This window comes from Lissotriton vulgaris, chromosome 1_1 (genome assembly GCF_964263255.1).
Source record: "Lissotriton vulgaris chromosome 1_1, aLisVul1.2, whole genome shotgun sequence".
In the NCBI taxonomy this organism is placed as follows: domain Eukaryota; kingdom Metazoa; phylum Chordata; class Amphibia; order Caudata; family Salamandridae; genus Lissotriton; species Lissotriton vulgaris.
This window is the reverse complement of record NC_141685.1, coordinates 1,920,675,828-1,920,698,191: the sequence shown is the minus strand read 5'-3', so window position 1 is coordinate 1,920,698,191 and position 22,364 is coordinate 1,920,675,828.

Below are 22,364 nucleotides of genomic sequence, written 5' to 3'. Positions count from 1 at the left end.
GCATAATGGATGAAAGCAAGGCAGACTGGGTGCAGGCCTATGGTACAAAGCACACTGCCTGGCTTCAAAATGGCCCCTAGACCCCCACCCACATGGCCAGGCCCTGGACCAGGCCTCAAAATGGCCCCCACCCACATGTGAAAAAAAAGAAATAGTACCCAGCTCCTAGGTGAATAGGTTGTCACCTAAAACCACCTGAGCAAGTGTGTCGGTGGAGGAAGGAAAACATGGGGGCCAAAGCAGGGTAAAAGGAGGAGGGGAATTCCTCCTTGTGGAACTAGGGCTCTCACAAACCCAGCAATCTAGGTGTCATGCTTCACCATTTGAGCCTGCACCTCGTTTGGGCCGGTGCTGCAATGCATTGAAGGGGCTCTTTTTCGGAGATATTTTGTTCCGCCGTAAAGGTGCAGTGGGGGTGAGAGGGCCTAATCTCAAGTAGATGTCCGTGAGGTGAGTTCAAACTAGGTCAAGGATTCCTCAGTGAGGCTTTATTCAGTTGGATACATTACCTAGACTAAAAGAGAAAGGAGGGTAGTGTGTTCTCTGTGTAAGGTACAGGAAACTCTACTCTACTCCCTAGTGGTCAACATGTTTCTGGCCATCAAGTTGTCTAGGAGAGATCTAGGGCGATTCTTCAGGACCGTGTAAAAAAGTTACTATCTACAATTTCACGTGGAAAGTATTGCGGTTATACTTGCCACTTTGGAAGTCCACCTAGGGGAATCCTCCTAGGGAGATGTGGCCACCTGTTGAAAGAGAGAGGCATGGAAGGAAAGGCATGTACAAAAAGTATCTTTAAAAAAACATGGTTAGTTTAATTAAAGAACATGACTTGTTTTTAAAGTGTAGGTGAACGAAGTACATATAGTGCCATATCTGTGCCTATCTCATTTATATTAAAAACAATTACACTCCGAAACCCATGTCAATATCGATATTGGTAACACATTAGTACAGTGCTGTGAGATTCTGATCTGCCGCTTTTTTATGGGACTCACCTAACATGGTGAAAGGACGAGCCTCATCTGGAAGCGGCGGTAAAAAAGACAGGCAACAGTAGTGTACCTAGGGTAGGTTAAAAAACAGTTTAGGAGAGTCAAAACAACCAGGATGTATTTCTGTGGGTGGGGGTCAAGCCTAGACACCCCACAACATTTAGGTGCCTGACGGTATAATCGACTGCAAGCAGCAGACCATTGGCCCAAAGAACTAAATTCAGATGCTCCAGGAGGCAAAGATGGTCAAGGTCACTGGTGTCCCATATAGACACCAAAGATAGTGTTCAACCTGCCCCGGCACTCGGTCCCGTATCATGAGCAGAACTCCGGGTTGTGGGGTAAGTGTGGCACATCTGTACACGTCTCGGGAGGATCAGATGTGTCTAGATCAACCTTAACATGTCAAAGCGGCATGCCTGTACCGACTCCCCACTCGTGTTCGCCCCCGTATTGCGTTGGTTATACCGGAGGCGGCGAGGCCGGCGAAGGAAGCACTATGAAGGTCATGGGTGCAGTTTGCTATGACTAAAGTTGCTCCACGGTCGTGTTCACCCAAACAAGCCCAGGGATAGGTAGGTTTCACAGGGGCCGTAGTATCCCTTTGGTGAACCCAGGCTGGTTAGGCGAGTAAGTCGGACCCTTTTAGCCACCTCTATAAGAGAACCCATCCTGGCGCTTACCTACTCCGAGTACCGGAACTGCCTGAACGACCTACCTCTACCGCCGCTCTTCAGGGTGGTAATGGGTGCTCCACGGTCGCTCGTATAAATATGCCATGGATTACTGGTTCTGGCAGGGATGCGTCTCTGGTGGTGAGCGTGGGTATGCGTGATTGCGTCCGTTATCTGGTGGGGCTGAATTGGCCTGGGCTGTCTTTCGAGGGTGTCAGCCATCGTAGGGTGGTGCTGGCTATCTTGGAAATGTCAGGGAAAGACGGGGAATAACGAGATAATACTCTGAAAAGGGAAGAATAACTATAAAAAGAGGGATATTACTCATGTCTATGTAGTCATTTCGTCTTATGTGGAAAAAACAAAATTGTTTCGTAAAAGTATATTATTTCAAGTGAAGCTCCCTGTCACAACCAGGAAAAGTTGTGGCCATTTTGCGATGGGAATCGTGGGTGTAGTGCTAAAGAGTAGTTAGCTGGTGGTGAGGTCAGGGATCTACTCACTTGTCCTAGCTCTGAGTGAAAGGTTACCAAAATGGCACGTTAATTAATATTGCAGATTGAATCTTGTCATGTTCTCCTATTTTTCGACGGAGTAGGACGTGTGTGTTTTCAAAAGCCAGGGTAATTACCCATGTCTCAGTAGTCATTATCTCTTATGTGAAAAAACAGGAATTATTTCATTAATGGTTATTTGTCACATTATGCTCCTCGTCCGAACAAAGAAAGGTTACGGCCATTTTTGATGGTAGTTGTGGGTTAAGTACTCCAGGGTAAATGACTGGTGGCGAAGTCAGGGATACACTAATGTGTCCTATCCCTGTGTATCAGTTACTCAATTGGCACGTTAGTTCCTCTTACAGACTGAATTTTGACATGTACACCTATTTCTTGGGGGAGTAGGATATGTGTCTTCTTTGAAAAGGGGGTTGCGGGCCGGTCTTGTTACTTTTGAGGAAGAGGGGGTTATACTCCATTGTTGTGTTACAAACCCCTCAAAGAAGTTTATACATGGATGGTGAGGCAGGGGGATATAAAGGAACCCCATCATCGGGATAGTAGAGCCCACGGTATTTCTTAATTGAGTCCATTGAGTGCTGTTTGCAAACGGTGGACCCATCTCTGTTCTAGTCTGAATAGGGCGGTCTGTGTAATAGTGGGGTGTGCCTCAAGGATGAGCCATTGTATGCTCTCAGGTGTGTGTCTTTTTTCTAGACAGTGGGTATAGAGTCTGGTGGTGGTCCTCACAGAAAGACTTGGTCCATGCACTACTGACTACCCCTGGGCCTACTGGCTAGTGTGGCTTTAACATGCACCCCAAAATTTAAAAAAACTTCCACATATAACAGTGAGCTATTCAATTCCATGCCATCCATGTCGCAAATATTTAAGTTCAACACAACTCACAGAAACAGTTGTATCATGCACCCATGACTAACCCTGGGCCTACTGGATACTGTGGCTACCCACAATTTTTTTTTTTAAGTTGTGAAAAAGTTTATAAATTGTAGTTGCAGCAACTGCAATGCCCCAAACAAACAACACCAACTTACTTGTAAAATCTCAAATCCAAAATTGATCCAAACAAAAAGTCCTCAAATACAAATATCCAGTAGCAGCCACAAAGAGTACTCCTTCCAGCTCCAAATCCAAATGAAAAGTGACCAGCACATGGACAAAGCACTGGAAGGAGCCTGCTGGACAGGAACAGGAAGTTGGAGACTCTGGGGCACTTCCTTCCTCCCACCCCCCCAAAAATGGACTCCTTGCACAAACAAAAGTGCGGCCAAATGTCAATCTGAGGAGTTATTCTAATCCAAATCATCATTTTCAGAAGATTTATGCTGCAAGCGATAGATTTCTTGTGCAGAATTGCAATTTTTCCGACTTCGGGAAAGCGAGCTGTGCAAATCGCCCGCCGGATGTCAGCTGCGCGTCGCATCTACGTAATCACAATTGTTTACTCTCGCGATGCGTGATCGTGGGCCCTTATGACCTATTCGCGTTATCAAAGTCTCACAGTGCAAGATGGCGGGACTCCATGATGTACTCGCGGTCGAAAAGTCTCACGCGATCATGCAGCCAGATCCAAAATGGTGCAGCGCACGAAAACCGAGAGGAAAACAACTCGGCAAACTCAGAATCACGGTAAGTCAACGCCGTGCGCGCGATTGTATTTTTGAAGCGCGACCAAGCAAAAAGAAATCGCCAACTAGCGAATTGTGGATTTTGGGGCAAATTTGCGCGATTTGCGGACCACAAAATTGCCAAAAATCCGCAAATTCCGCGAGCGGAATGAATTTTCCGCCCATGCTTATCAAAAATCTTACACAAAATTCTTGCACAGTAAGTTAGGAAAGCTGTGGAATCTTAGTGGTGTGAGCAAAAGTTTCTTTATCAAATCAGAACACAAGAATAATACATGTCCACTGGTCCACATCTCAATGTTTAAAACAATTATTCAACACCCTGCATGCTAGCATCATCTGGGTTGTTCAAGCATATTTGAAGCATTTAAAAAAAAAGACTTTCTTCCGGTAAATGGGCCTGGTGAAGAAACCAAATGAGATAGATATTTGTTGCAATCATACATCTGCACCATAGCAAGTTCAACACTAGGAAGACAACTACTGCAGTTGAAATAAACCATCATGTCATCAGCTTACTGTGTGCTTGGCAATACATTTTTATTTTTAATGTTTATTTTATTTCTGGAGGGATCCCTCTTAGGCCCTCTGCTTGGGCCTGGAGATTAGGGTAGGTTCACCATGCACAAATAACCTTTTTTTTCCTAGCTTCCAGCCTACTAGACAGCACAGCTAAAGACATCTTGGGGGCATTCAGAATTTGACCTAGGAATGCATTCCACCAGCTGCTTACGATTGGCTTTGTGGTTTGTAACTCACATTTTCTGGATTTCTATTTGTTGCCTTTATTCGCTTTAGGCTGTCCAGCGCGAGTTTGTCCCTCTCATTCAAGGCCGGACTGGGAACCAAAACTGGCCCTGGCAAAGAGCTCGGCCGGCCCCCCTGGGAGCGGCCGAGCCATTTGCCAGGGTCGGTTTTAGGGAATTTTGTTAGAGGGTCGATTTTTCAGCTATGCTGCAAAATGGCCCTGTAAAAAACGGCCCCCAGGGGCCCAAAATCACCCCCCACCCTAGCGGCCCACCTGGGAAACCCCCAGGGCCCGCTAGGGCCAGTCCAGCCTGCTCTCATTTCCCAAAATGTGTTTACTGTATTGTTCCACAAGCTTTCTGTAAACAGGCCTTTAAATCTTGTTCATGTATTGTCACATTTGTAATGCATACAAAGACAGAGATCAATTGTCAGGCTGTGTCTTCCAGGGAACTTGGAGTTTGTTTTTCTTTCTCTGACTTCAATGTGAAAGGATTTATGTGACAACCATGCTGGCTAGTGGACGTCTGCCTTAGGAAGGCTGTACAGATGTTTTTAGGTCGAGCCTGGTCCACGCATGTGCTGCTGCAAGGCATGCAGTAGTGGAGTATGACTTTGATTGGCTTGTGTCATCGTCCTTCGTAAATGCTGGCTTCCAAGCCATTATTTGGCTTGTTAGCCCCTCCTTGGTAATGCCTTGTCTGAATTTGTTACCTCCCATAATGACTGGACCTTTTACTGGTGTTGGTACATGGTCTGCTTTATAAGTCAAGGAGCACTATTTTAGTTAATGCTCTTTTCCTATTCCACCACTACCTCGCAGCACGCGACCCGCTTTTATTTAAATTTTTTCTAATGGGGGTGCGCTTTAACTATAGTGGCTGCATTTTTTTATTCATTTATTTTAGCAGTGCAGTCCACATTTAGAGGCTGTGCTTATTTTTTTTATTTTTTACTACTGCCCATGAGGCGCTTTCACATTCATAGAGGCCGCGGTTTCACTTTAATGTCAGACACGCCCCGTTCTTTAGATATGAATTGTCTAAAGAAAAGGGCACGGTATTCAAGAATGTGAAAGTGCCGAGTGGGCGCTAGTAAAAAAACAAATGTTTGCAATGCAATAGGTCTCCCACTTGTGAGAGTTTAAGCTATTGCATTGCCACCAACTCTCACTAATGTGAGACCTATTGCATTGCAAATGCTTGATTTTCTAGCACACAACAAAATTTAAATGTATATGAATGAACTTTGCTGATGACTAAATCAATACATTGGTTGATAACATTTACACACATTCTTGTTTGTGAGCTGTATAAGTTTATCAGTAAAACTGTATGTGATTGCAAATGTAATGTTAATTCAATTAAAGATGTAATGTTTGCAATGGCGGTACTCTACCATGCCATGTATACTCCACAATACCCCACTCTACTCTACACCACTCCAACGACTGCACTCTACTTTGCACCCCTCCACACTACGCCACTCCACTCCACACTGCATCACTGCACTCTTCTCTGCACCACTCTACTCACCGCTTCTCCACAATACACCACTCCACTTTACTCTATGCCAATGCACTCTACTGCACATTACTTTACTATGCACCACTGCACTCTTCGCCACTACACTCTACACCACTAGGCACCACTCCACTCTATGCCACCCTACACTGCAACACTGAACTCAATGCTACTGCATTCTATGCCAATGTATTCACACCACTTTACTCTAAACCTATGCACTCTCTGCACCAAATCACTCTACACCACTATACTCAATGCCACTCCATTCTACTTTGCATCAATGCACTCTATTCGACTCTGCACCACTGTACTGTATGCCACTGCTCTGTACACCACTCTACTCTGTGCCACTGCACTCTATGTCAATGCACTTCTTGCCACTCTACTATACACTACTGCACTCTACAACAGTATGCTGTGCAACACTGCACTGTTTGCCACTCGCCATTCTATGCCACTGAAATTTAGACCACTGAACTCCATGCCACTGAATTCTAAGCTGCTGAACTCTAGACCACTGCACTCTACGCCAATCCACTCTAAGCCACTCTAATTTACATGGCACCACTGCACTCCTACACTCTGCTCTATCCCACTTCACTCTATGCCACCTCACTCTACTCTGAAACAATCTACTCTGCCACAGCGTCACTCAGCACCATGCACCTCCACACCATGCCACTGTACTATATGCCATTGTACTCTATGCCAATGCACTTAACACCTCTTTACTGAAAACCAATACACTCTACCGCACTCTACTCTGCAGTACTTACCTCTCTACCACTGAAATCTCGGCCACCGAACTCTGTGCCACTCTATTCTGCGCCACTTTATTCTGCACCACTTCACTGTATGCCTCTCTACTCTACACCACTCTACTCTATGCCAGTGCACTCTACCCCACTCTCCTGTGCACCACTGCACTCTTGGCCACTGCACGCTATACCACTCCACTCCACACCACTCCACTCTGCAACACAGCACTCTATGACAATGCACTCTACCCCACTTTACTCAAAACCAATCCACACTATGCCACTGCACTTATGACAACTACTGTGCACCACTGCACTTTACGCCACTAAACTCGACAACATTCTATTCTATGCCACTGCACTCTGTGCCACTGCATGCTACAGCACTCTACACCACTGCACTCTACATCACTGCACTCTACAGCACTCTATTCTACCCTGCACCACTCTACTCTGCAACACTATATGACCCTGCTTAAAACAACACTGCACTCTGACACACTACTCTGCATGACTGCTCTCTATGCCATCGCACTCTACTCTGCACCACTCAACTCTATGCCACTCTTTTCTACACCTCTGCACTCTTCCCTGCACCACTTCCCTCTAAGCCACTTTGCAATATGCCACTCGACTCCACTCAGCACCAGTCCACTCCACTCTGCGCTACTCCATTCTATGCCATTGCACTCTACACCACTAAAATCTACTCTGCACCGGTCTACTCTATGCCTCAGCACTCTATGCTATGCTACGTCACTGCACTCTACACCAATGTACTCTACATCACTTTTCTCAAAACCAATGCACTTCACACCACTGCGCTCAACACCAACCTACTCTGCACCAATGTACATTATGCCATTTCACTCTAGGACACTCTACTCCACTCCACTCCACTCTACTCTACTCCACATTATGATGCTCTTCTACATTCAAATCTGCTCCACTGACACTCTACTACACTCAGTGTCACTCTACTCCACTCTATTCTATTTTACAACACTATTTCACTCTACAACGTTCTACAAGGTCCCTCTATGCAACTCCATGCCACTTTTCTCCACTCTATTCTACGACACATCACTCCACTTTACCCCACTCTATGCCGCACTCTATGACAATCTACTCCACTGTATTCCACTCCACTCTACAACACTACTCCACTCTATGCAACACCCTCTATGCCACTCCACTCTGATCTGCATCGCTCCACAACACTCTATGCCACTCCACTCTACATCACTCTAATCAACTGACACTGTGCTCCAGTTTATGCCACTCAACTGCATGCCATTCCACTCTATGACACTACACTTCCTCCATGACACTATGTGCTATTCAATGAGATTCCGCTTCACTCCTCTCCACGGCCCTCAACTCTACCGTATGCCACTCCACATCACTCCACAACACTGCTCTACTCTACTTTATGCCACGCACTCCATGCCACTCTCCTTTATCCAACTTACTTTTTGCCTTGATGCACAGCAGCCACTATGGTGCACAACATTGCTAAAACATATCAGCAATGCCACTACCTCTTGGATAGTCCAGAACTTTTGACTTTGCCAGTGCGTGTTATATTTGCCCCAACACAGTGCTCAGTGAACTGTGTTTGGTAATGAGCTCCGTAGCAGATCTTCTGTAATGAACAACCAATCTGAGCCCAGCAAATTTGTGAATGTGTAAAGCATATTGCATCCAATGATGTGCCTTTATGTTTTTTTGTGGATTTGTAAATCATTTGTGGATTTACAGATCTGCAAATTAACAGTGCAGAATTCTCTAAGATTTCATCTCATCATTGCCAGACCGGAACACATTAGTTCCAAAAGCTACTGTAAATATTTACACCAAACCAAGCAAAGGCACTGTATTATTTTATGTCAAGTTTAATATTCTTTCCTTCAGCCAATTTTGTTTCTGTATCCAGGAGTAAAGACTCCTTTAAGAGTTAAAACGTCACATTTACGACCCCCTCTTTTCTTGGCCACTGCTTGATGCGCCTGAACGAAACTTTCCATGAAGAACTCAAAGTCAGTGTACTTATTTTGGAAAGTTTAATACAGATTCGGTCGGATCTGAATTCTTGGAGGAGAGCTCAGTACAGCAGCCGATTGTGAACAGACCCCCATGGTCACTTTTAGCTGAGGCTGTGTGGCAAAGTATCGCAAAATAGCAATTGAAGTTTTTGCGACGGGCATTACATTGAGAAGTACAGGTAATCCTTGCAAAAAGTTAAAGTTAACGACGAAAGAAGCGCTTCCACTTGATGCATGGGTGGTGGTGGGTTTCTTTGTAAATGTGCCTCGCTGAGCTGCCTGGACTTGCACTGCGCCAACAATGTATTCCTTTGGTGTGTAAGATCGAAAAGATTAAATCCAAAATCAATTTACGTTTAAGACATTTGCCATAGACTGTTGACTCAGGCTGCTTGGTTGGTCACTTCTAAATTTAAGAAATAACAAACGGCCTCGGTATAATTGAGATCGACCGCCACATTTTCAGGAAGTTCACGTTTGTGAATAAACCCGCCTGTTCCATTAAGACACAGGTCCTGCAGGCTGCAAGTGTGATGTTAGTTTGTAACAAGTACAGCCTTATCAAGAACATCTCTCCGTTTACAGTGTTAAGTCATTGAGCAAACTTGTTAACACTGATCACGTGATCACAGATGCTAAACGAGTTACTTTAATAGTCTATGTCGAGCCATCCTCCCAAGCCGCCAGCGAAAACAAAGGCAGCAAAGCAAAGCATCAATATTGTTGATGAAACACAGTTGGAATCGACAGTAGTTGCTTTGTGTAAATATGAAAATCTATATTCGCCCTGTACTTGTTCCCATAACAACTTCACTCTTTTACATAGATCATTCCTAATGCAATTTTAGAAAACATGGCCGTCCTAATTTCGATTTTTTTCTGTCGATGGGGTACAAAGCTAATTTCCTCTCTTAATTTCCCAGCAGAGGAAAATAGTTGAGAGAGGGGCTGCTGCAGCGGCACGAGCTTCATTTTGCTGCAGAAAAAGGATTGAAGTAAGTGAAGGGCAATCTCCCCCCATGGCTGATCAAGAGCTTTCCTTTAATGCCAAAATCACCGTGGAGCTGAGGAGTGAGGTGGCTGACAAGGCGATTTAGGGATTATCTCTTAGAACTGCAGGCAGTCCTGGATTTGAAGGGGGCGGATTACCAGCTTTTAGAAGTCATTATTGGCGTATGCTTTTTAAGACATTGTCCTCAATAATACTGTGAAAGAAGCAATGTTAGGGGGATCTGTTTCACTGCAGCAGAACTATGCATTTTATTACGCATTGATAGTGTTAGTATTTAATTTGGCGGAAAAGTGAAATTAGCAAAAATTGGACTTGTGGTGTGCAGATTTGGGGTAATTCATCCCACGGTGAAATTGAAGTGAATTTACCAGGAAACAGACCAAGATGTGTCTGTCTGTGGGAGGGGGAGGGGGGCGCAGAGGCGAATTACATACATATAAGTTTATTATGTAGGGGGATAATAGATTACTCTAGATTGCACCCGATGATGGGTAATATGCCAACATTAACATTTAAGACTGATGGTAATAATCTGCAAACCCAAAACAGAAGGATGATACACAAATTGACAGTATTTGGCACTGACTTGGCGAAACGCTAGATACTCATACATTGGGTGCACTCCTGAGGTCCAATTTTATAGGGATTAGAAAAAGATATTGTTGAATGGGGTTTGGCAGCGGAAAGACATCGGTGCGTCTAGGAAAGACGACAAGGTAAGAGATGGCCTTGCTGCACAGGTGGATATGATGCGAAAAGCTGCCAAACCCACCAGACCTCCATAGAGCAGTATGAATGGTGTTAGAGGAGGACACAAAAGACAAAGATACCTGAGCAACAAATCAGGTTAAAGCGAACCATTTCAGCATTTCTGATGCACTCATTTAGGGTAGTAAAATGGAGGGAGAATTTGATTAGTGGCTTGAGACATAAATAGACAAGAATAACTTTAGAGGGCTGTCGAACAGGTGATACTTTAGACATCAATGGTATGCTGGTTTTTGAGTAACATAAACATTAGACTTGAAAGTATTTAATAAATGTTTGATTGGCTTCATAACTAGTAACCCAAGCCAATTCAACTGTGGCTCTCAGAGATTTGGTGAAGACGTTGGATAATGTAAATGTTTATGTTCTCAACTGTAAAATGAGGAATAATGTTTCAAAAAATAAATAAAGAAAGCATTGCGGAAGGGAGAATGTGGCCTTTATCAACTGCACAATCATTGGTGACGTTTCTGAATTCTGATGGATATTTCTAACCACAGATTTTCCATTTAGAACATTCCCAGGCATCAGACTTGATGTGGAAGATTTAAAACAGCTTGGTTCCTGTTCACCTGTAGGTGGCAAAGTGCAGCTCCGAGTTGACCTCGTTCCTCCCCAGCAGGGATGAGTGTAGTCGCATATAAGCTCCACCTCTGCATGCCAACATCAATTCCTTTCTTTGTATGCCTTCGTACAAATATCCAGAGCTAGCGCTCACATTTTTCTCATGACTTGACAAGGTTTTTCTCTACAATTAGTTTAAAACCAGCGTGCAGGGGAACATATCCCCTCTAAAAACAGCAGAGTTTTAACCTTCTTGGGACTATTGCAAGCAAATGTCTTTTTGAAAGTCCCACACAAGATATGCTTCTGGTGTTTGGTTTCTGGGAATGACTGCAGGTCATGTTAAAAGTGTATGTTTATTAGTCCAACAGAGATCTGGAAATGTGAAGTAAAGCTATATGTTACATAAATAAAAGGCCTTGTCATTTACAATGTCAATAGCTCAAACTCTCACAAATGCGAGACCTATTGCATTGAAAATGCTTGTTTTTGGTTAGGCACGGGGAGATTAAGTGATTTGCCCAGAATCACAGGCTGTTGAGTGTCCCCCAGCGTCAAGGTTGACCCACTCTGGCCTTAAGGCCACATTCTCTCCCTTACAGGAATTCTGATGTTGGACCCAGCTGAGACTCTGCCATCTGAATCCTAGGGGTTCCCTATCTCTAAATGAGGCCAGGGAAGTGTGGGTTTCGCGAGGCAGGCATGCAGTCAATGTACAGTCACACTTCCTGTCCACCAAACGGTTAATGGCCCCCTATAGTACACTTGAATGTGTCCTTGTGTAACTTAATTGGTGCTCATGCAAATCGCTCCAATACCTTTGGGTCTATTTAGCGCTATGTGAAACTGCAACAAATATATATATATTTATATATATATATTTTTTTTATATATATAGATATATATATATATATATATATTACCTACTGGCGGTCGCCAGTAGGTAGTTATAGTCAGGATTATTTTCAATGCAAAATCTCAATATTCTATTGTGAATAACTTTGGCGCCGGTTGAGGAATCAGCCTGAAGATTTCCTCAAATTTGCCTCGCGGCGCTCCGGTCCTTCCCTGAAAGTTTGGGGGTGATTCGTCAAGCGGGGGCTGAGATAAAAGGGGGGTCCCAAAACGTGTTTTCCCCATGTTAATTTCCATAGGGCGGTCGACCTCACATTTAACCTGAACGGCTGAATGGATTTCCACCAAACTTGGCAAAATTGTAGGGACTGGTAGCCCAATGTGCCTTTGCTATGTCTCAAGACATGTTCTCCAGTGGATTTTGAGTAATTTAGGTTAAAAAAATATATATATATATCTATGGTAAGGTAAGGTAAGGTAAGGTAAGGTAAGCCAAAGGTCAGCCCGTCTGCGCCCGTCCGCGCCTCGGACGTGGCGGACGCAGGGCGGGCTAGCGGACATTCATCGCTCTTGCCCAGCCCTATCATTATATATACTCGTGCGACTCTGATGGCGCTTCGCCCCTCATTAGACAAAAGATCTAACTGTACTATACTTGACCCTGTAAGTCTTATCCCGTGCTCTACCTGTGGTTTTACTTGCTGTATACATGATATGGCCAGTCCTGAACCCGTCTCTGAGCTGGGCTCTATCTCGGCAGCTCTAATAAATGCCCGCTCTATGAGCAAACATGCTTCTGACATTTACGCTCTACTAGAAGAAGGTACTCTAGACCTGTTGTTTATTACAGAAACGTGGCTGAATGATTCCTGTGCTCCTGATATTGAATTGGCAATCCCTAGAGGGTTCAAAATTCAACGGAAGGACAGGATGGGTGGCAGGGGCGGGGGGCTAGCAATTATTTTTAGAGAATGCTGGGCTCTTAAGGTGGAAGACTCAGATATTTTAGCTGATGGTGAGCTTTTAAATTTTGCCTTGTGTCTATCCCCTCATTTCACACTGGGTGGTTCCCTTATTTACAGGCCTCCAGGTCCTTCTGGCCCTTTTCTTAAAGCTCTCTCTGAGACTCTTGTTCCCCGTGCATTGAGGTTTTCACGCTTTTTAATGCTGGGTGATTTCAATATCCACGTTGATGTCCAGGATTGCCGAGAAAGAAAGTTGCTATATGATTACTTTGATCTGGCCTCCCTTACCCAATGGGTTTCCTCCCCTACCCACTCTGGTGGCCATATCTTAGACATTGTATGCACTAACTTCCCACTGATGGTCGAGGCCCCACAAGCAGTTACTTGGTCCGACCATCAGTTGATTAGATTCTCTTGGTCTGCCTTGAGAGATCTTCCCAAGTCTGCTAAAACAATGGGCCCCCCAAAAATCAACGTGGGTAATTTGATGACCTACCTTGATTTGAACAGACCCATCTTAGGGGCAGATATGGATTCTGCGTTGCAGGTTTACGACAGATGGATGAAAGCAGCGGTGACCTCTTCTTCGAAGAAGGCTGATTCAGGCAGAAATAGGATGACTCCTTCTCAACCATGGTATTCGCCCCACCTCCGTACTCTGAAACTTGCTTGCAAGAAACTGGAGCGAGCATGGAGATCAGCTTACTGTCCACAGGCTAAAGCAGTGTTTCACTCAACTCAGCGAGATTACTATACTAGCATTAAACATGCAAAAACTGAGTTTTTCTCTAAAAGAATTGAGAGAGCTAATAACAACAGTCGGGAAATCTTTTCGATAGTGAAGAGCTTTCTCTCTCCCTGTGCTGAGCAGGTATCTATGAGTCCTTCTACCGAATGGTGTGAAAAGCTCTCCTCCTTCTTCCTAACGAAAATTGCTAACATTCAACAAAGTTTGAGAACAGTTGGAGGAGGATATGAGATGATGGATAACAATGAAACTAAGGTTCCACCCATCATCATCATGGAGAGACTTATCCCCCCTTCGGTCGATGATACCCTGGCAGCAATTAAATCATTAAAATCTGGTGCTCCCGGGGATGTCTGCCCGGCCCGGGTGCTGGCCGAAGCAGCCGAAGTAGTGGCTTCTGAAGTCTCCCAAATAATAGGACTATCATTTACTACTGCAACTGTCCCTAAAATATGGAAACAGGCTAAGCTTTTGCCATTGCTAAAGAAAACAGGCGCGGACCCAGCTGTGCCGAGCAACTACAGACCTATTTCTCTTCTGCCAGCTATGGCTAAAATTGGGGAGAAGCTTGCATTTTCCCAGCTTAATGCCTTTGTTGAAACTTCAGGGGCGTTACATCCAGCCCAATCTGGCTTTCGTGCAGCCTATAGCACAGAGACAGCGCTGGTAGAGGTTACAGAGGCGATTAGAGGGTGTTTAGACAGTGGCGGCAGAGCGGTCCTAATTTTATTGGACCTCTCTGCTGCGTTTGACACTGTTCCACACGCACTTCTCTTGGCACGGCTGGCCGATATCGGCATAGTGAGTTCTGCACTGGAATGGGTGAAATCCTTTCTTTCAGATAGGTCTCAGCAGGTCTGGATTCCTCCTTACTCATCCTCGATTAAACCCCTTACTACAGGAGTACCCCAGGGCTCTACTTTGAGCCCCCTCCTTTTTAATGTATATCTCACTCCTCTTATTTTTTTAGCTGAACAAATGGGAGCAAAAATAATAGCGTATGCGGATGACACGCAACTCCTGTTTACGTGGCCAGATGCGAATACTAACACTGAGGTTGTGCGTTCATGCCTCTCCGCTGTGTTCAACTGGTTAGCAGCAGCACAGCTGAAGTGCAATGAAGATAAAACAGAAATCTTGCTGTATGGCCAGTTCTCGCCCAACTTCAGAGAAACTCTGTGGCCTTCCGATTTTCCCCAGCCAGGCTCCGTCAATATTCCTGCTAAAAACTTGGGAGTCTGGTTTGGAGAGGATCTGCGATTCGAAGCACACATAAAAAGACTCACTGGGGTGTGCTTCGGGTCCCTAAAAGCCATGAGGAAGATTTTTCCTTATCTGCCGTCTTCAGCAAGAGAGTCGGTTGCGAGGGCCCTTATTTTATCACGGCTCGATTATGCCAACTCTCTGCTGTGTGGCTCTCCGGCTTTTTTAATCGCAAGGCTTCAGATCATTCAAAATGCGACTGTTCGCCTACTGTGCAATGTGCCATATAGAGAAAGTACTCAGACTCACATGAAGGAACTACACTGGTTGCCAGTAGTGCAGAGGATAACTTTTAAAATTCTTACCATAGCCTTTAAAGCAGTTCATGACCTTGGCCCTTCTTATTTGAGGGAAAGATTTACCCGCTATGTCCCTACTCGGGCTTTGCGTTCAGCTGACTGTAACTTTTTAAGAGTACCCCGATTTCAGCGAGTTCGTTTAGGAGGCCAATCACTTGCTGTCACCGCGGCTAGGACTTGGAATACCCTCCCCCTTTCCCTGAGATTAACTGAAAATTTTGTGATATTTAAGAAGGCACTTAAAACTTATCTTTTCAGAACGGCTTATTAAAATACTAATAGTAAAAAGAAAATTTAGATCTCTACTTTTTTCCTCCGGCCACTTGCTTGTTTCTCTTTTTACGCGCCAGGACACTCTGGTAGTATATGAGCGCGCTACAAAACAGCTAAAATAAAATATGGCCGCGCCCCGGTACGTGAGTTCGCGCGCGGAAAGCTGATTGAATCTCGGGTGTCTGTCAACATTCCAAACAGTCGGGAGCGGCCGCCATCTTGTGTCTCGGTAGGATCGAGACACAAGAGGTGGCAAAAACAAAGGGGGAAATGACCATAAGGGGGCAGAGTAGACCCCCCTGACCTCCTAGGTTTGATGTTGGTGCTATAAAAAGGCCCCGCGGGGCAATAAAAAATATTTTCTTTTTGATTTGCGTGGGGGGAGCGCTTGGTACGCGCACCGTGGAGCGTACCGGGAAGCGTTCCATGGGAAAAAAGAATGATAGAGTTTTTAAAAAATGTAGCCTTTTTTTAAAAATTGGAGGTAGTTTTAAAAAGAACTGTTTTTTTCTTCTTTTTGTTGTTTTATATTTTTTTAATGTTTTTTTTAACATTTTGTACTTTTTTTGGCTTTTATGAACTATTTTATATTTTTTTGTTATTTTTATGGGGAAAAACAAAAAACAGGGAATTGAAAATGGCTCAACTGGAGCAAAAAAAAATCTGGAAAAAAATTGTTTTTTTGGGGGGCAATTGTGGTTGTCACCAGCAAGGAGGATGAGCTTTATGCTCTGTTCACCATAGGAGATGGTCTTACCAGAAAAAATACATGTAAATCTGAATTCCTCAAACCGTGGTTGTATGCAAGGGATCGTCTCCCTTGTCTCTGGTCCTGAAGGAGTGGGTTGCTTTCTTTTGGAGGTGGTGGTTGAAGATTGGGGAGGGTTACTAGCCAGTTCTCTCACCTCTGCGGCAGAATACTTGTTCGGATGCTAACGCTGCATGTGTCTAATCATGGTATTATTACCAAAAGAATATTTTTTGTTAGGGTTCCCCCTTGAAAGTTCCATGCCACAGATTAGGCAAGTCACCTTGGGCGCATTGACTTTCTTCTTGCCCTCTGGGATAGAAAAAAACTTCCATACAATGTGCTGCCTTGGTTTGTATGGGGTATTGTCTTCTTGCCGCCACCTTCTCCCCTCCTCCTCCTCCTCCTCCTCTTCTTGACCACCAATGTAATGTTGTGGTGGTCCTCTTGGTGGTGGTAGTGGTGGTGCAGATGCTCCAGCTGCTGCTACTACTGTAGCCATTTTAAAGTACAAATTATTTCTGATAGATTTCCAAACAGGTCTTCCTCAGTCAAAGGACAAAGTCAGAATAAGGAAAAAAGGTGGGGTCTTTCATCATTTGGAAAATAAAACTGTCCTGAACCAATGAAAAGTGTTATTCGGTCACATGACCCGGGCTTTCATCATTTAGAAACCAAAACTGTTCTGCACCAATAAAAAGTGTTATTTTTAGGTCACATGACCCGACGCGCTTACGCGTCGCACCCCCGGGCGCGCTCGGGGGCCCGCCACGGGGCGCATCACGTAAGCGCGTCAGATGAATACGTTGTGCGATCGTATTCGCTCGAGTATTTCCGGGTGCGCTTACGCCATGCGTATCACGCGGACGCGGCTACGCGATACGTCAGGATGTTTTCGTTCGCTGCAATAGTGCTAACGGGACGCTCACCGGTGCGCGACCCGGGACGCTCTGAAAAAATGCGCTTTCCAGTGCGCACACCAGGGCGCGCACCGGGAGCGCACTAGGGCAAATAAATAAATAAATAAATAAATAAAAAAGTATATAAATATACAATATAGGATTCATTATAAAAAAATATTGCATTTCATAGGTTTTAGGCCCTACATATAGTTAGGAATTAGCATTTAAAAAACCTTTGAAATTCACTGAAAAAAACATAGGTTTCACACCAGTTATAGTTAGCTGGAAATTTTACTGACATAAAACCATAGAAATTCCAACGTTGTAGTTATTTGGACTCACTATAACAAGCGCACCTGCAATGCACTGCTGATGACGTCACATATTACATCACTCATGACATCGTCAGTGAAATCACTCATGACATCACTTATGACACCATCCTTTTTTTATAGAGTGACAGACCTCCTTTTAGTGTAATGTAACCCTTGAAATAGATATTCGAAAATAGAAACTAACATTTTCAAAAAAATAGAGATACCCATACCAGTTACAACAACCAATTCAGTAATTCCACCATCTATATACACATCCACTCATTTACAAACAGTTCTATATAGTCACTCATACATATACTCACTCATCATATGTAGTGATACATCTATACATCCTGTTATACACCGACAGTCATCCAAAAGTTACTCACACACATACTCACACATGCAAATAAATTATTGAACAACCATTTATTTGCATATAAAACTATACACACACTACCTCTTTACTTCTAAGGAAACTTACACATACTTACTCTCTTAAACAATCACTTATATAAAATTATACTTATTTAAACAGGAACTCTTACAATCTCTTACTCTCACATATACTCACTTATATACATCAAAACTCACATACACTAGATTAAAATATATGTCGTTACTAAAAAAGACAATAGTGAGACAGTCATTCACTCACTAACACACACATATACACACTCATCCACCCATACAGTCCTGCACATATGCTGTCTTCAAAACACATACAAACAGTGAGTCAGTCACCAACCCATGCAGCTACTTATACACAAAGTGAAACACTGATACATATATTTCAATATTTAAAAGTTACTCGCTAATATATGTATTCAATAAAATGCACTTAATAAGGCAGTTAACCAATCATTTTTTTTTTAAAAACATCCATTTACACACTTATTTAACCATTTATTCTTCCATCAACCTTTACAAATACAAATATTAAACATATAAATTTTAAAGAAAGACACACATTCACTGGCTGGTGTCATCAGTGATGTCATGAGTGATGTCACTGACGATGTCATGAGTGATGTAATATGTGACGTCATCAGCAGTGCATTGCAGGCGCTCTTGTTATAGTGAGTCCAACTAACTATAACGTTGGAATTTCTATGGTTTTATGTCAGTAAAATTTCCAGCTAACTATAACTGGTGTGAAACCTATGGTTTTTTCAGTGAATATATATTATAGTTAAAACCTAGTTTCCATAGGAAATCCGCAACATTCTATTTGGAATAACTTTGGCGCCGGTGAATGAATCTTCGTGCATTTCTCCAAGAAAATGGCCTGCTCCGCTTCGCTCCTTCCCTGAAAGTCTGGGGGTGATTCGTGCAGCAGGGGCCGAGAAAAAAGGGGGGTCCCAAAACATGTATTCCCCATGCAATTTTCCATAGGACCTTTAGCCAGGGCTACAGCCCGAATGGCTGAACGGAATAGCACCAAATTTGGCAGAGAGGTAGAGTTCGGTTCGCTGATGACCCTTTTTGTTAATTGGTGTAAATCGGTTCAGTAGTTCCTGCGAAAATCAAAAGTAAAATCATAAGTATATTTAGAGGTGCATACGGTAAGCTTACTGTAAGCTTACTGTACTCTGTACTTTCCCGGGCACGAGCTGAATGCTAATTGGCTGTCAACTGTCTGTCAACACTCCAAACCAGAAAGTGTTGGCAGCCATCTTGTGCCTCGGTAGACTGAGGCACAAGAAAGCAGAAAAACAAATGTGTAGAACGCAAAAAGGGGGCAGGGTAGAAACACCCTGACCCCCTGGGCTTGCTCAAAGTGTCTCACAAGGACCCCCAAGTCCCCCCCAATTTTTTTGGGGGGACAGAAATTGCGGGGTACGAGTACTGTATGAGTACCGTATGAGCACCTTCCGGAGTACGAGCTGAATGCTCATTGGCTGTGAACACTCAAAACCAGGAAGTGTTGGCAGCCATCTTGTGCTTGGTAGACCGAGGCACAAGAAAGCAGAAAAACTAACATGTAGAACGCAAAAAGGGGGCAGGGTAGAAACAGCTTGACCCCCGAGGCCTGCTCAGGTGGTCCCACAAGGACCCTCAAGGTCCTAATTTTTTTTTTTATTCCGGTCTGCTTTTTTTCAAATTACCTCCCAGAGGGACCAAATCCCGGGGACATAGTATAAAAGAAGTGTTGGGGGGCCCCAATTCTCCCCACACTGCCCCGGAGACCACCACCCCCCAAGGCAAAGCAACGCAGCCCCCTGGCACATACTGTAGGTTCCAGGTGGGCTAGTTGGCCCCCATGGACCCCAGTATGCAAAGGGAATTGGTTCTCCCTCTCTCCAAACGCGCCAGGGGGCTGCGTTGCAGAGAGGTGTAAAAAAGAGGTTGGCCTCATTACACCTCTCTGCAATGCAGCCCCCTGGCGCATACTGGAGGCTCCTGGTGGGCTACTTGGCCCCCATGGACCCCCAGTATGCAAGGGGAATTAGTTCCCCCTCTGCAAACACGCCTGGGGGCTGCGTTGCTGAGAGGTGTAAAAAGGCTAGTTGGCCCCCAGGGACTCCCAGTATGCAAGGGGATAAACATGCCCGGGTGCTGCGTTGCAGAGAGGTGTAAAAAGGGGCATGGCCTCATTACACGTCTCTGCAATGCAGCCTCCTGGTGCATACTGGAGGTTCCTGGTGGGCTAGTTGGCCCCCAGGTACCCCCAGTATGTGAAGGGACTTAATCCCCCAACTTAGAACACTCTACAGGGCGCGTTAGCACAGTGGTGAAGGTAGGTGGCGGGGCTTGAGGTGATGTGTGTGCAAACATGCCCTGAGGCGTTTTAAGTTGGGGAATTAATTCCTGTTCAATCCAGAGGTCCCCTAGGGGGCAACTAGTCCAACAGGTATCTCCAGTAAGCGCCACGGAGCTGTATTGCAGAGTGTTGTAAAAAGGGGGCGTGCCCTTTGAACGACTCTCTGCAATACTGCTGCCTGGTGCATACTGGAGGTACCTGGTGGGCTAGTTGGCTCACAGGGGACCTCTGGATTGAAGAGGAATTAATTACCCAATCTAGCTCACTACTATTCCTGAAAAGTAAATGTAACTTTACTTACCAGTAACTTGAATTTCCTTCCATAGAATATCAGTGCCTGCTATATAAAATATATATAAATTAAAAAATATTAAATAAAAAAAATATTACAATTTCAATATTTAAACAAAAACAATTTATATTATAAATATGTAATGTAATTAAAAAAATTAAATATCTAAAAATAAATGGTTTAAAATAATGTATTAAATCAGTATAAAAAAGATAACAAGTATTACATTTAAAAATCATCATTTACAAAACCTTTGAAATTCACTGAAAAAAAGTAGGTTTCAGCAACGTTATAGTTCAAAATTAGCATTTAAAAAACCTTAGAAATTCACTGAAAAAACCATAGGTTTCAGCTATGTTATAGTTCAAAATTTGCATTTAAAAACCTTAGAAATTCACTGAAAAAACCATAGGTTTCACACATGTTATAGTTAGGAATTAGCATTTAAAAAACCTTAGAAATTCACTGAAAAAAACATAGGTTTCCCACATGTTATAGTTAGCTGGACATTTCACTCATACAAAACCATTGAAATTCCCCTGTTACAGTTAATTCAGCTATCTATAACTCACGTGCCCACAATGCACTGCTGATGACGTCACATATTACATCACTCATGACATGGTCAGTGACATCACTCATGACATGAAAAGTACTAAACCATTGGTATGGTCACATTAATATCATGCCAAAAAAATACAATGAGACCAGGACTAGAGACTTAATGACTGGCTTGGCAATTGGTTGTAAAAGGCTGCGCTACTCATTCCAGAATGCAACATGAGAGCTGAAATAATGTTGTTTTTCAAATGAAGCTGCCAAACATGTGTGTATAAAAATGGGTACCATACCCTAAAGTAAGCGCGTAAACTTGCTGCCAATTATCTTTGCAATGTTTACAAGTTAAAAAGTGAAAAAGAGATAAACGTCTGATAAATTGTAAATACAATGTATGATTATAAGAACACTACATATCCCATAATGCCCCATTACGGCAGACATGAGATATAAAGTAAAAACAAAGGATGGCTCACTTACCGTGAAAAAAGCAGAGGTAGGCTGAAACGAGTTGGTCAAGCTGAAGTGTTAATTAACTAAGCTTTGAATAAATACCGAGTCTGGAGTGCCGCATCCTTGGACTAAAATTGTTGTTTGGGCCATGATCCGGCCCCTACGCTGAGCACCGGTAGTTGAGCACATTGCGGTCCGAGGGTCAGTAGGTGGTTATAGTTAGGACCTATTATCCATAGGAAACTGCAATGTTCTATTGCAAATAACTTTGGCGCCGATTCGCGAATCTTCTTGAAATTTTCCAAACTTTTTGCCAGCTCAGTTCCGCTCCTTCCCTGAAAGTTTGGGGGTGATTCGTAAAGCAGGGCAGAGAAAAAAGGGGGTCCCAAAACGTCACCAAATTTAGCAGAGAGGTAGTCCTCAGTTCAGACTCATGCTTTTTGTTTATTTGGTGTAAATCTGTTCAGTAGTTTATCGAGAAAATGACATTTAAATGTACATATATATCTATAGGCGCGGTGGATTCGTGGATTGTGCGAGGATTGGTATTGTAGCATAAGCGCACCATCCCGATCACGCGCTTAATGCTAATTGGCTGTCAAGCGGTTGTAAACATTCGAAAGCAGGAACTGTTGGCAGACATTTTGTGCCTCGGTAGAAACGAGGCTGAGGAAGTCAGTGGAATATGTGTT